The sequence below is a fragment of the Dasypus novemcinctus genome, chromosome 15, assembly GCF_030445035.2.
Source record: "Dasypus novemcinctus isolate mDasNov1 chromosome 15, mDasNov1.1.hap2, whole genome shotgun sequence".
Classification (NCBI taxonomy): domain Eukaryota; kingdom Metazoa; phylum Chordata; class Mammalia; order Cingulata; family Dasypodidae; genus Dasypus; species Dasypus novemcinctus.
The window spans coordinates 96,414,051-96,426,619 of NC_080687.1; the positions used below are offsets into that span (position 1 = coordinate 96,414,051).

Consider the following 12,569-nt stretch of genomic DNA (forward strand, 5'->3'; position numbering starts at 1 on the left):
TTTTCAACTGCAGTAAAGAATTTGTGGTGATGTCACTTTACCCCTCTTTTAATGCTAAGGCTCAGGAATTGTTTCACTCTTTGCTGAACTACTTGCTCTGTTTTTCTAAAGCAACAGCAGTACTCACCGAGTTAAAAAAAATAATCATAAACTACATTCTTCTGCTGGCCATCCTCCTTGCCCAAGTAAGAAGATATAGGTATTTCTCTTCAACAGAAGGTTTGAAATGATTTGTCCAGGGCCTCAAGATGCTATTACATGGCAGACACCTTCTCATTCTTTAAGTCTCAGTTAAAAGGAAAATAGAAGAGCCTTCCATATGCATCCGGGACCCGACGGACCAGGAAGGCTTTCCTGACCACTGCGCGCGGTCAGCTGGCACGTGACGGGCACTCCGTGAGCACTGGTGAAGGTGACAAGTGGCCAGGGCAGGAGGCAGCCCGGCCCCGCTCACCCGCCGCAGGGGCGCGCCGTCCCGGGTGTGAAGTCAGGACCTCCCCTGGGCCCTCGCCGAGCGGCCGCTGCCCCGGGCGCTGCAAGGACCTCCCACGCCCCTTCCCCTGTCCCCGCCGGGCTCCTCGGGTCGCCCGCTGCCCACGGCTGCCGGCCCCGCTGCGCCTCTCCTGGCGCTCCGCGAGGCGTGGGTTAGCGCGGCGGGCAGGTGCCCGGGCCAGGTGCTGCCCCTGATCCCCGGCCGGCATCGAGGCTGCCAGGATGACCACACAGACGCCTGAGGAAGAAGGGGTCAACGGCAAGCGGGGCGAGGCGACGCCCGTCCAGCAAACCGGGGCCTGCCGCGGCCGGCGCGGGCGGGCCTGGGGACGCCTCCGGGTCTGGGTGTGCGTGCCTGCGTGCTTGTGTGTGCGCGCTAGGCCAGGAGGTGGGAAGGCATGTGGCAAGGGAAGGTGGCCCAGCACGCACCTTTCTTTTCGTTTCGATGAAAGATAGGAAGCCTTGCTGCTTCCGGAGATCAGAGTTGTCCTGAAAGGAGAAGGCACACTTGAACTCTGCGGATTCAGTGACCACGTTCTTCAAGTGGAGACACCCTGGCGGCCCTTCCTTCGGAAGCTGGCTTAATGGCCTCCAGCTGGGCCAAAAGGAATTCCTAATCAGAACCTATTTTACTGGCTCCAAATGAATATTATTGCAATAACCCCCTATTTGTCAATAAAGTGGCCGTTAACCACGAGAGGCTGACCTTGACGGATTCCACGCCCGAGATGACCGGGTCTGGTGGAGGACGATGATTAACGTCCGCTAATGGTTTCACGTGTGCCAGGCCCCAGACTGGCATGCAAGAGAGCTGCTCGCTCCGGTGGGCTGAGCAGGGAGAAGGGGAGCAAGGAATGGAAAGCACAGCGGTAGGACTGGCGATAAATGGCTCCTGGGTAGGATTTCTACAAATGAAATGCAAATTCAGATAGCTATCTTTTCATCAGTATATCAGGAAGGTTGATTACTTAAATGAGACTCACCAGATGTTTTTGTTCTAAGGCAGAAATGGAAAGCTGACTAAGTGGGAAAATAGGAATTTATCCTTTTAGAACGTTCCAGTTATTTCATCATTGCTGGGAGGAAATGGAACTGAAAGGATAAAAGGAAGAAAGCTACCAGGTTCAGAGGGGAATGGAGGAGAAAAGCCAGAAGCAAGAAAAGGAGAATGAATAAGGTAAGATCCTACTGGCTGTTAGCAGTTCTAAAATTGAGAAGTTCAGGCCCAGGTACAAAAGAAGTGGTTTATTTATTTTTTTCTCCCAAGAATTCCTTAAGAAGTGGCTTCTCAATGACATGTTTAGAGATTGTAAAAATCGTTTTCTTCTCATTATTAAACTTCTAGCACCTCCAGACACATGATGTAGCAACAAGAAACACCAACCCAGCTCCTTTAATTCTGGACAGACCAGAAGTCCAGGAATAAACTGCCTCTGTGATAAAGTTTGGGAGATGTTAGGAAGACGTCTTTCTCTTTCAAATTATATCCCTGACTTTCCTGAAGTTTTCCCATTACTGATTCATTTCTTTGGATCTATCAAGCATTTTGATCTTCCCAACACCTCTGTTTAAAGTGCAAACATTTTAATAACTTAGATCCCATTAGCGTTTACCAACTAGAACCTCAGTTCAGAGAGAAGTCTTGTGGGGACTGGAGCATGTGGAGAGGATTATTTTGGAGAAATTAGCATTTGGAAGAAGGAAAAGAGCCCTCAAAAATGTTGGATGAGCCCGTTTTTGCAGCTTTACAACCCTGAAGAGAAGGGCTCTTCTGGCTTAATTGAACCCCGTGTCCTAAACCCCCTGGCCCACTAACTTCCCAGTCAAGTCAGTTTCAGTTTCTCGTGCCTCTACGTGTTGCCAAAGAGCTCAAGATAAGCAGGAATGTGGGATGCACATGGGGACCACTCCTTGTTCAGCTGTGCTGTGAAAACAGATCCCGCCTGGCTGCCGTCTGTCCTTACGCAGTTCCTGGGTCAGTGGTCCAGGATCCTGCGACTTTCTTAGGAAAAGTTCACCGTGGACCTCAAAACGACATCTGTCCAGTCATGCAAAATAGAGAACCAGATGATCAGCAAGTTCCTTGCCAGAGCCGACTCTATGGCAGTGAAACAAAACACTCCTCCTTCTATCAGTGCCCCTAAATCTAACAGTCAGGGCACGGCCCACGGGAACACAGATGGAACTGATCTCTGTAACCACAGTGCACGTTAAAGGAGATAGACACACACACACACACAACGGAAATCACTCCTTAAATTCTTTCCTCTATTTCTCTTTAATCTCTAAAGGCCCTCTCTGGTTTGGTATCCCAAAACCAGGGGCGAAGGGTTAAGCTAGGGTGCTGCTGTGTGCAAAAGAATATCTCATTATTAGGGAGCATAAGCTGTATTTTACATCATGGTTAAGAAAATACAAACATATAATGTAAAATTAGCTGGAAAAAGTGTTATGGAGTCCACTTTGGGATGATGAAAAGCAGCTCTGGGGGACATGAAGCCCGTGGGGATAAAACCCCAGAAAGAGGAGAATACAGTTAGGAAATATTTCAGCCCTGAAGCAAGAGAGAGCCTGGTAGTGTGGGTCTTCTGGCTTGCCTCTTGCAGGGAGATAAGGAAAAACGGGTGAAGAGAGGATGGAGAAATAGGCGACTGAGGCAGAAAGACTGACTTGGTGGTGAAGCCTAGTAAAAGCCTTTCAAAGTCATCCTAAGTGCAATGGGAAGGCCTTACAAAGTCAGTAAAAGATCTTTACTCGCACGGCTCCCCTCTCTGAAGTCTGCTGGATCCCTGCACCAAAGAATCAAACATTGTGGTTGTTTAAACACTCAAGCATCCAGCTAGAAATCAGCTGAGATGAGAGCTATATAATTTTAATGAGTATGTCAAAGGCTTGACAGTCTTTTGGCCATGTGATTAACATTTTTAAAGTACTTTTTAGGAGACTTAAAGGTACCAAGAGTATATGGGCCACGGGTGACTGTTCCTTGAAGTGAATGCAGCTGTGATTCTTAATTTGCTGGAGTGACAATTTTATCAGGTGACGGAATCAACGTTTATTTTCATGAAGTGATGTGGGGAGTTTTAGATTTCCTAAATTATAATAGAAGTTGGAGAGACAGTAGCATTTGTTCTATACATTATTTTCAATGACACAACAGGTTAAAGGAAAATCTCTAGTAAAGTAATGAATCTAAGAAAAACTAAATACTATGATAGGTTCGTATAGTGAAGTTTTATTTGGATACCATTAATTTAGAATATATAGAAAAATTCTACATTTGCACTACCTATAAAATGGCAGTTGCTATACAAACAGTGTAAAATATGTTTTTGGGGTATGAACTTGATGTTTTCAAGTATTAATACTTTGAAGACCTTAATACAGAAATGAGTGACAGCACTAGTTACAAATCTTTTTAAATTAATCCTCAAAGAGGAGACCCAGGATCTCAACTCATGACATTCTCTTTGACACAACTCTGGTTACTTTGTGTAACTGAGGGAAAAAAAATGTCTTTTAAAAATCTGCAATTTAGACTCTTCACTAATTCAGACTTATTTTCCCAACAATTAGTCAACTAAGTGAGGTCATACAAGTAAGGTTCTACAAGTTTGAATTCAACTTGAATTCAGGTCTCTCACAAGGACCTAAAAGTGATTATATAGATGTAGTTCATGTGCTCTCAAAAGATTACCCCAAATTTCCAGCCAATATTAATCTTTCGTTTTACCAGTAATGAAGGAAACACATAAAGAAGTTAGGCGACTGGGCTAGGGTAAGCCGCGGGCTGCACCCCAGGCCTCCCGCCTCCCACCCATTTCCACTAGGACACCCTCTGCCGCCCTCTCCATCTCCTCCTGGCGTCAGGGCTAATAATGCCGCACAGCTTTCATTTGGCTGTGGGGATTAACCTTCGGATATCTCCGAGAGTGAGATAACAGCAAAGGAGCATGGTCCTCAGCTTGCCGGGGCAGGAGCTGTCAGCTAGCTAAGACAAGGATGACTGCAAGTGGCAGCACGAGGAAGGCTCAGCCCATCGGGGGAGGTTCAGCCTGTCGGGGGTTCAAGGGCACTGAGTGCATGATGGAAAATACAGCGCTCCGTGGCCTGAAAGGCAGGACTAGCTGAAGCAAGGGCACAAAGCTCAACGAGAAAGAAAAGAAGGAGGGAAGCAATGTTAGGGAAAAGACCTTAAGTCCCAGCACCGGGCTGTGACAGGCTGCCGTGCCGAGTCCATTCAGCCTGCAGCTGGGGGGCCGCAGACGCTGCCCCACCTGGGCGAAACGCTGCCCGGGTCGTCCCTGGCTCAGCGCTGCCCAATAATCCTCCTGTGGGGGTGGACATGTCCTGTCCCGGCACTGTCCCCCCGGGGAGCTCCTAGCCACACGTGGCTACTGAGCACGGGAAATGTGGCCGGTGCAATGGAGGAAATTACTTCTTCATTTTATTAGATTTTGATTAAAATTAAAATTTAAAGGGCAATACATTTGGCTCTGGGCTCCTGGACACACGGAGCTCTATGACTCAAGTGAAAAAGATTTTTGCATCAGTTACTTAGAGATTTTTATATATATATATGTAGGTTGGGTAAACTGCCTTGTACTATTGCAGAAAAACAAATATCAATGCGGGGTGCAAATGGGCATATACCCCTTGTTGGGGGATATGGAAAGTTGCGTTCAATTGCTCCTAGGAGTTGTCAGTGGTCGTGGGGCCATCTGGGTGCTCGGAGGGAGCTCAGGCTCCCCGGGCTCTTCCCAGCCACCTCCTGGGGCCCTGGAGCCCTCTTCTCTCACATAGCGCATTATTTTCAAGTCTGCTATCTTTATCTTGCCTGCATCCTGGGAATCCTAAGAGGATTCATTTGTGGGAGTTTTATACATTGCTTTATAGATTAAAATGCTGTATAAAGTGTCTATTACCACAGGCAGTCCTGACTTGGAGAGATTAGACTTCTGACAGTGCACATTTAGAGGGTCCAGAGAAATGCACCCACGGCGTTAACCCTAGACAGGCTCCCCCAGATACGGTTAGGTCTGCTGGGCTGCTTCCGAAACGCTCGCCCAGGACGTGCCTCTCCGTCAGCCTCAGCCTGGCCTCACGGGCCCTCCACTCCTTGCCTCTGTTCTTTCCCTAGGGTCTCTCAGCTCCAGGCCAAGTTGGCCTAGGCCCACCCAGAGACCCTTACCGTTTGCTAAAGCCTCACAGGTTGGGAGAGGCCGAAGAAAGGTGGGGCAGAGCGGAGAGCGTAATGGACTTGAAATCCCCACTCTGCCTTTTGTGCTATGAAACTCTGACTAGGTACCTCATCTGTTTGCGCCTCAGTTCTCTCGCTCATTTGACGAATATTTATTGAGCACCTCCTCTGGGCTGGGCATTGTGCTAGGGGCTGGAGATGCATCAGCAAACTAGACGAAGAACCCCTGCCCTCGTGCCACTTACATTCTAGAGGGGAAACGGAAAATAAAACATAATAAATACATTACAGAATACGCTAGAAGGCCATAAATAAAACAAGCTAGGGAGAAAAATAAAGCAGGGTAAAATGGATGAGGAGTACAGGGGAGAGGATATAAATATCTGTGTGGGGATCAGAACAGGCCTCCTATAGAAACAGGTATTTGAGCAAATGCTTGAAGGAATTGAGGACACAAGGAAAGAAGCCCTGACCATACCCGGAGAAGAGCTTTCCAAATAATGCACAGGTTCTGATCCTCAAAATAGGAAAGAGAAACAGGAAAACAAAAATTGGCAATAATAATCTGAAATAATAACAATATCGTGTAGCTCTACCCTTAAAATGCCTACTCTATGTTAGTGACTATATATTTTGTATCTAAAAGCTGATACCAACTGACTTTCTTCATCCTGGAAAATGAAGGCTAACCCTAATACCTTGAGAAAGTATCAGAGTCTAAGCAAAGGGGCCATTTCAACTCAAATATCTGTTTTGTTTATCATTTAAGAATTTATACTAATATTATCACACAGCCTGGTGCATATGCACCGTGTAGTTTAAAACTGTTCTGGGACAATTCACTGAGGGTCTCTGAGTTGCCAATCATTAGGAATACCTTTTTGGGGATGTTTGTTGAACAACCTTGGAAAATAGAGATCATATCTAGAGCTGGAACAAAGGGCAGATTTGCTTACTTATTCATTATCAAAGATTTGGGTGCGGGTGTCACCTGGCCCTCTTTGCATTACCTGATGGGAAATGGGGTTCAGCCAACCAGTGCAAGAAAGCGATGATATTCTGGTTCCTCATCACTGTGAGTAATAAAGTCCTTTGTCTCTGACCCGAGCGTCTCGTGTCTTCTGTCAGGATCCACGGAGCAGTAGCAGGCTGACTGGTTAGCTTGCAAGTAAGTTAAAACCTCAGACTCACCCTTAACAGTCTTGACATGTGCTACTTGAGTTGGAGATTTTCACAGAACAGGAGAATATTTAAAGAAACTTAAGGAAATGATAATAAACCTTATAAACATAAGGCTATTGAGGAATGTCTGGCAATCTTAATTTTAATTTTATTTGTCCTGATTTAAGTACAAAATATCCAGATTATCAGTGGAAAATAAAAAGGATGGCTCATCCATTGTTCCAGAACTGCTGCAAAGAGACAGTCGACTCTTACATAGGCAACTGGAATATAAATAATGTGAATTTAGCAGACCACCAATGAAAAGCTGTTTCTATTTTCAAGCAGTTTTTCCTTTCCATCTCCCTAAAGCGATTGAGATTTCATTTCCCTACAGAGGTCAAATTTCAGAAAGCACATAACATTTGAATAATCCGAATGCTCAGCATCCTTGGACCCACAGAGCTTCCAGAGCTGGGTCAGAGAGTCAGGTTGAATGGAATTACTGAAGGCTGCCGTGTGGCTGGAAGTGCAACCTAAAGATGAAACAGAAGGCAAAGCTCTGACAGTTTGGTCCTGAGATTCAACATTTGTACAAGGTCTTTGTGGGTGAAGGCATTGCCAAGAACAAATAAAACTACTCAGAAGATCCTGGATTGGAGGATTCCTGAGACCAAAAGCAAACTCCAGTTTATGAAATTACCTATCACCCAGCTAACAATTACCCCCTAATATCATTGATGAGGTTATTTTCCCCATCTTCAAAACTAGGGGAATAGCACCCTCAAAGACATGTAATTATTTTACCTTGTTCTTTAAGAAAAGCTATACACAGGGAGTATATTTAAAATCTCTTCTATTTAACCGAGTTCCTCTTTCATCCTTTCCATTTTTTATCTTCAGGTACTTCCCCAAGGACGTCGAGGGCAGCTTTTCATCCTTGAAGCATCTAAAGGTGCTTTCTAAACTGTATCAACTTTACCAGCTACTGAAATAATGCCTTTTCTAAAGAGGGAACAACAGTTTTTCACAGCTATTAATATTGGCATGCAACTTTTCCATACTTCTTATTAAAATTAATAAATTATAAGAAAATATACCTTTTTGAAAGTCTTCACTTTTTAAATTCCCAGGTGTATTTTTGATAAATAAAACTCAATCCATCAACAACTGAACCTACAGTGATAAAGTATCGCTGTAGGATGTAAAGTATGTAAAATGGAAATTAAATGAATCAAAGGTGATTGAAGGGGAGCAGATGTAGCTCAGGCTCAAGTGGTTGAGTGCCTGCTTCCCATGTGTGAGGTCCTGGGTTCAATCTCCAGTACCACCTAAAAGAAAAAAAAAAAAGATGGAAGCCTCTCACCAGGTGTCCTTGTGAGAGCGCCATCGTCCTTAAACCCTGTGCGGCAATCCCTGACACATGACCATGAGGCCCAGGCAGGACAGGGCGACCTGGAAATCCAGCTACTTCCATGAGATTACCCAAGTGTTGAATGAATACCCAAACACTTCTTTTTGGGAGCAGGGAGTGTGGGCTCCAAGCAGGTGCAGCAGATCCGTGCATTGCTCGTGGGAAGCTGTGGCGCTGATGGCAAGCGCACCATGATGAGCAAGGCCGTCGAGGGCACCTGGAGGACAACCTGGTCCTGCAGAAGCTGCTGCCTCATAGCCGGGGAATGTGGGCTTTGTGTTCACCAAGGAGGACCTCACTGAGACCAGGCACAGGCTGCTCCAAAGAGGTGCCAGCCGCCCAGCTGGTGCATTGGCCCCTGAGAAGTCACTGTGCCTGCCCAGACCACAGGCCTGGGGCCCGAGAAGACCTCCTTCTTCCCGGCTCTAGGCGTCACCACTAGGATCTCCAGGGGCACCACTGAGATCCCGAGTGACGTGCGGCCAATGGAGACTGGAGCCCGAGCGCGAGCCTGCGCAGCCACACCGCCGGACTTGCTGGACATCCCCCTCTTCTGCTTTGGGTTGATCGCCGGGCAGGTTTTTTTTTTTTAAAGATTGTTTTTACTTTTATTTTAATACCCCCCTCCCCGTGTTGTTTGCGCCTGCTGTCTGCTCTCTGTCATTTGTTGTGTTCTTCTGTGTCTGCTTGTCTTTTCTTCTCATCTTTCACTTTTTTAGGAGGCAACAGGAACCAATCCTGAGACCTCCAGTGTGGGAGAGAGGGGCTCAATGGCTTGTGCCACCTCAGCTCCCTGGCCTGCTGCACCTCTCGCTGTCTCTCCTGTGTCTCCCTTTGTTGCATCATCTTGCTGTACCAGCTCTCTGTGGCACGGGCCAGCTCGCTTTCACCAGGAGGCCCTGGGAATCGAACCTGGGGCCTCCCATATGGTAGGCGGGAGCCCAATCTCTTGAACCACAGCCGCTTCCATGCAGGTTTTGACAGTAGCAGCATCTACAGCCCTGAAGTACTGGACATCACAGAGGAAACTGCACTCTTGCTTCCTGGAGGGTATTTGCAGTGTTGGCAGCATATGTCTGCAGACGGGTTACCCAGGCGTTGCACCAGAACCCTAGTCTACCCTCAGTGGATAGAGTGAGTGCTGGCTTCGTCTGTGGACACGGATTATACCTTCTCCCGTGCTGAAAAGGTCAAGGCCTTCCTGGCTGATCCATCGGCATTTGTGGCTGCTGCCCCTGGGGCCGCCACCACTGCTGCTCCTGCTGCAGCCCCAGGCAGGGCCCAAGCAAAGGAAATGGTGGAGGGGTCGGAAGAGGAGAGGGGATTGCTCTCTCTGACTAGTCACTGAAAAGCAGCCTACAGAACCAGTTCTATTTGTAAAATGAGGAAATAAAGCCTTACTAATCTTAAAAAAAAGGGATTGAAGAAATTATTGAGATCTAAGTAAATATATCTGAGACAATTATGGGCAAGTGAAATAAAAGGACAAATATAGACCACTCTAGGGGTAAAATAAAATAAATCCAGCACAGATGCCAAATTTCTGATTTGGATATGCTACCTTATTTTTTTTAATAGTCCAAACTAGAAATGGAATTAGGAGAATGGTTCGTGGGTTACAGTATAGCAACATGGGGGAAGAACTTGTAGGTATTAAAAATTCATAATTTTGAAGCTTATGTGGGTAAATGGAAATATCTTGGTGAAACAAGATTATATAAAAGGATAAGAGTATAGAATAGCACATATGGTATTACTGCAACTTTGCTAAAATAGGTTGTATGCAGGAGACAAAAATAAGAAAATGCAAGCAGTTGAGTGCTATTGTTCATTCAATTCTCTTTCACAGAAGGAAATATGAAAAAATTATTTGTTGCCTCCATACCTTTCCCTCTTGTCTTACCTACTGTATAAATGCCAAATAAGACTGGCATTTTGGGCTAAATTCTTTTTATCCTTGAGCTGTATCAGTCATATGCAATTTTAATCTGAAGACTTCGTTGTGCCTAAATGGTCTAACATTAATGACAGCAGAGCTAAGTCAGTGGGGTGAAGAAGAAATTATAAGGTAATTTATAAGTTAAAGAAATTCTATCTTCAGTTTTGCTTGGGACCTCATGAAATGTTCCCATGTAACAACAAGACTTCGGTGTTCACTTCACATAAACGCAGGATTAGAGAGTTGCAAGTTGGCTTTGGAACTGGGTGGTCCACATTCCTGAGTTTTAGGGATGAGGAGATGGGGGTCCAGGACCAGCCTGACTTCCAGCAGGACTCCCGCCCAGGTGGCCTGAGTCCTCAAGCCCTGCTCCTTGCCCCGTGGCAGTGCAGCTCCTTGCCCCGTGTCCAGCCCTACATCACCATGTTTTATGGACATGCCTCTCAGATGGGCTTGGTGCTGCAAGACCTGTAACTTCATAATGTCGCTAGCTTATTGCTATTAATTTGCATGACATTAATCCACCCATCATCCTTTCTTCCTTCCTCCCTCCCTCCCAAACTTTAGAGTCTTTTACATTGTGAGAATTATTTCAGCTTATCAGTAACTGGGCTTCGGCACATGCTAGAAGCATAGTAACATGGAAACAAGCTTCCTAAGGAAGTGTAGATGCAACTGATTCAGATTTCTTATTCCATCCTTGTGAAAAACCTCAGTTCAAATCCAGTAAATTACACAGGTCGATTGTGACCTAAAAGTCAAAAGGAATTCAATCATGAAATCCCTGCTTTCTTTTACGATTGCTGTGTACTCAGTTCTTCTCGAAGTAGGAGGCTGGCTTAAAATTTAAGAGCCCCTCTCTGGTCCAATGGGCCTCTCCTCGTCCAATTACTATTGATGTCCTATTATCTCAGGGTGCCGAGCCACGGTCGGGTTGCTAAATAATCAATTGTCTGCTGTGCATTCAACCATTATGGAAAAAGAAAAAACAAGCAAATCATCCTGAAAGTAGATTACTCAGTATTACTCTTTCGATAGGGACTATGATTCCATTTATTCAACCAAGAAGATATCCTATTTCAAAATAACAACAAGAGTGTTAGTAAACTCTTCAGGTAGGCAAACTGAGATAGGAGTTGCAGATAATATCACATATTGGTTAGGACCATAAGAGGCCTTCCCCATAGCACTAACACTCAACTTGCCCTGAGCATGGCTCAGAAGGTCCTGGGGAGACCTGGAAATAGAACCCCTGGCTATCGAAACAAAAGTATCTTGGTTCAGAAACGTGGTGGCCATTTTTGTGTTGAAACCTAACAGTAGAAAATGGAGTTACAGAGCTGGAAAGGATTATCAAAATGTAATTTAATTCCAGACAAATCCCACTTAAGACTTATAATTTTTGAAACCCTTTCAAAGGAGCACCAGGGAAATTACTTCAGTTTCCTTTTATTTTCCCTCTTCAGTTCTGGTACTATGTTGCTAAAGGACAGCGATATCTTTCGAAGATCACCATGATCTTGGATAGGCGAGAAGGTACATATTTTTTACCCTGACTAATTTGGAATGCAAACCACTCTTAAATTTAGACTTTAAATCCAAGATAGCAATGTGAGAGGAGATGATAAAGAATGAAGGCTGTTTATCTGGTAAGGAAATCAGGACTGGCTCATCAGTGGTCAGTTTTGCAAGAATTTATTGCGTATCTACTATGCTCCTGGTAAGGAACCCAGAGACAAATAAGACATGCCCTTGAGATATTTAAAATTCAAGAGGTGTATTTGTTCATGCTGTGCGCTACTAGTGGGTAGGCTTGTGTAGTCTCTCACTATGAATTTTAAAAAACACTCCATGCAGTCCATGGAAGAGTACAGTAAAAAGCCCGCCATCGTTTAGGCAGTATTTCTCAGAGTGTACAAATTCCTGGGCCTCTCCTCAGTTCCTTCTGAATCAGAAACTCTGGGAATGGGCCCTAAGAATATGCATTTACCAGTAAGTCTTGAGTAAAAGAAAAGCATTCTTCACAGATACAAAGTAGATTCTCCTCTAAAGGTGACATGGTCTTCAGTTATAAGCCATTATTTTTGTGTCTCTTTCACTTTCATTTACAAACTGTCCTAAGAATACTTATTATGTTAATGCACAGAGATATTTCCTTTTCAAGTTCATTTATATCCTTTCTTCAATACTCTTATAAATGGTTTGCCCAAATGTGGTGAAAACCAGTTGGGTAGGTGAGCAAGTACTGGTTAAGACAGTTCATTGAGGAAAGGGCTGGGGGTGGGACATTTTGAAGACCGTAAGCAGAACCTACAGTTCTCCATCCCCTCTGAGAAGCATTCAGTATCGACACTGTCCCCATA

General features: G+C 45.2%; 1 protein-coding gene and 1 pseudogene across 1 annotated transcript in view; one reads left to right on the top strand and one right to left on the bottom strand.

Moving 5' to 3' along the window:
- HTR2A (5-hydroxytryptamine receptor 2A) overlaps positions 1-12,569 on the bottom strand; it is a 62,531-nt gene that overhangs the window by 26,992 nt on the left and 22,970 nt on the right. The gene's annotated exons all lie outside the window — the stretch shown is intronic.
- Positions 8,283-9,626, top strand: LOC139436601 (large ribosomal subunit protein uL10 pseudogene; annotated as a pseudogene).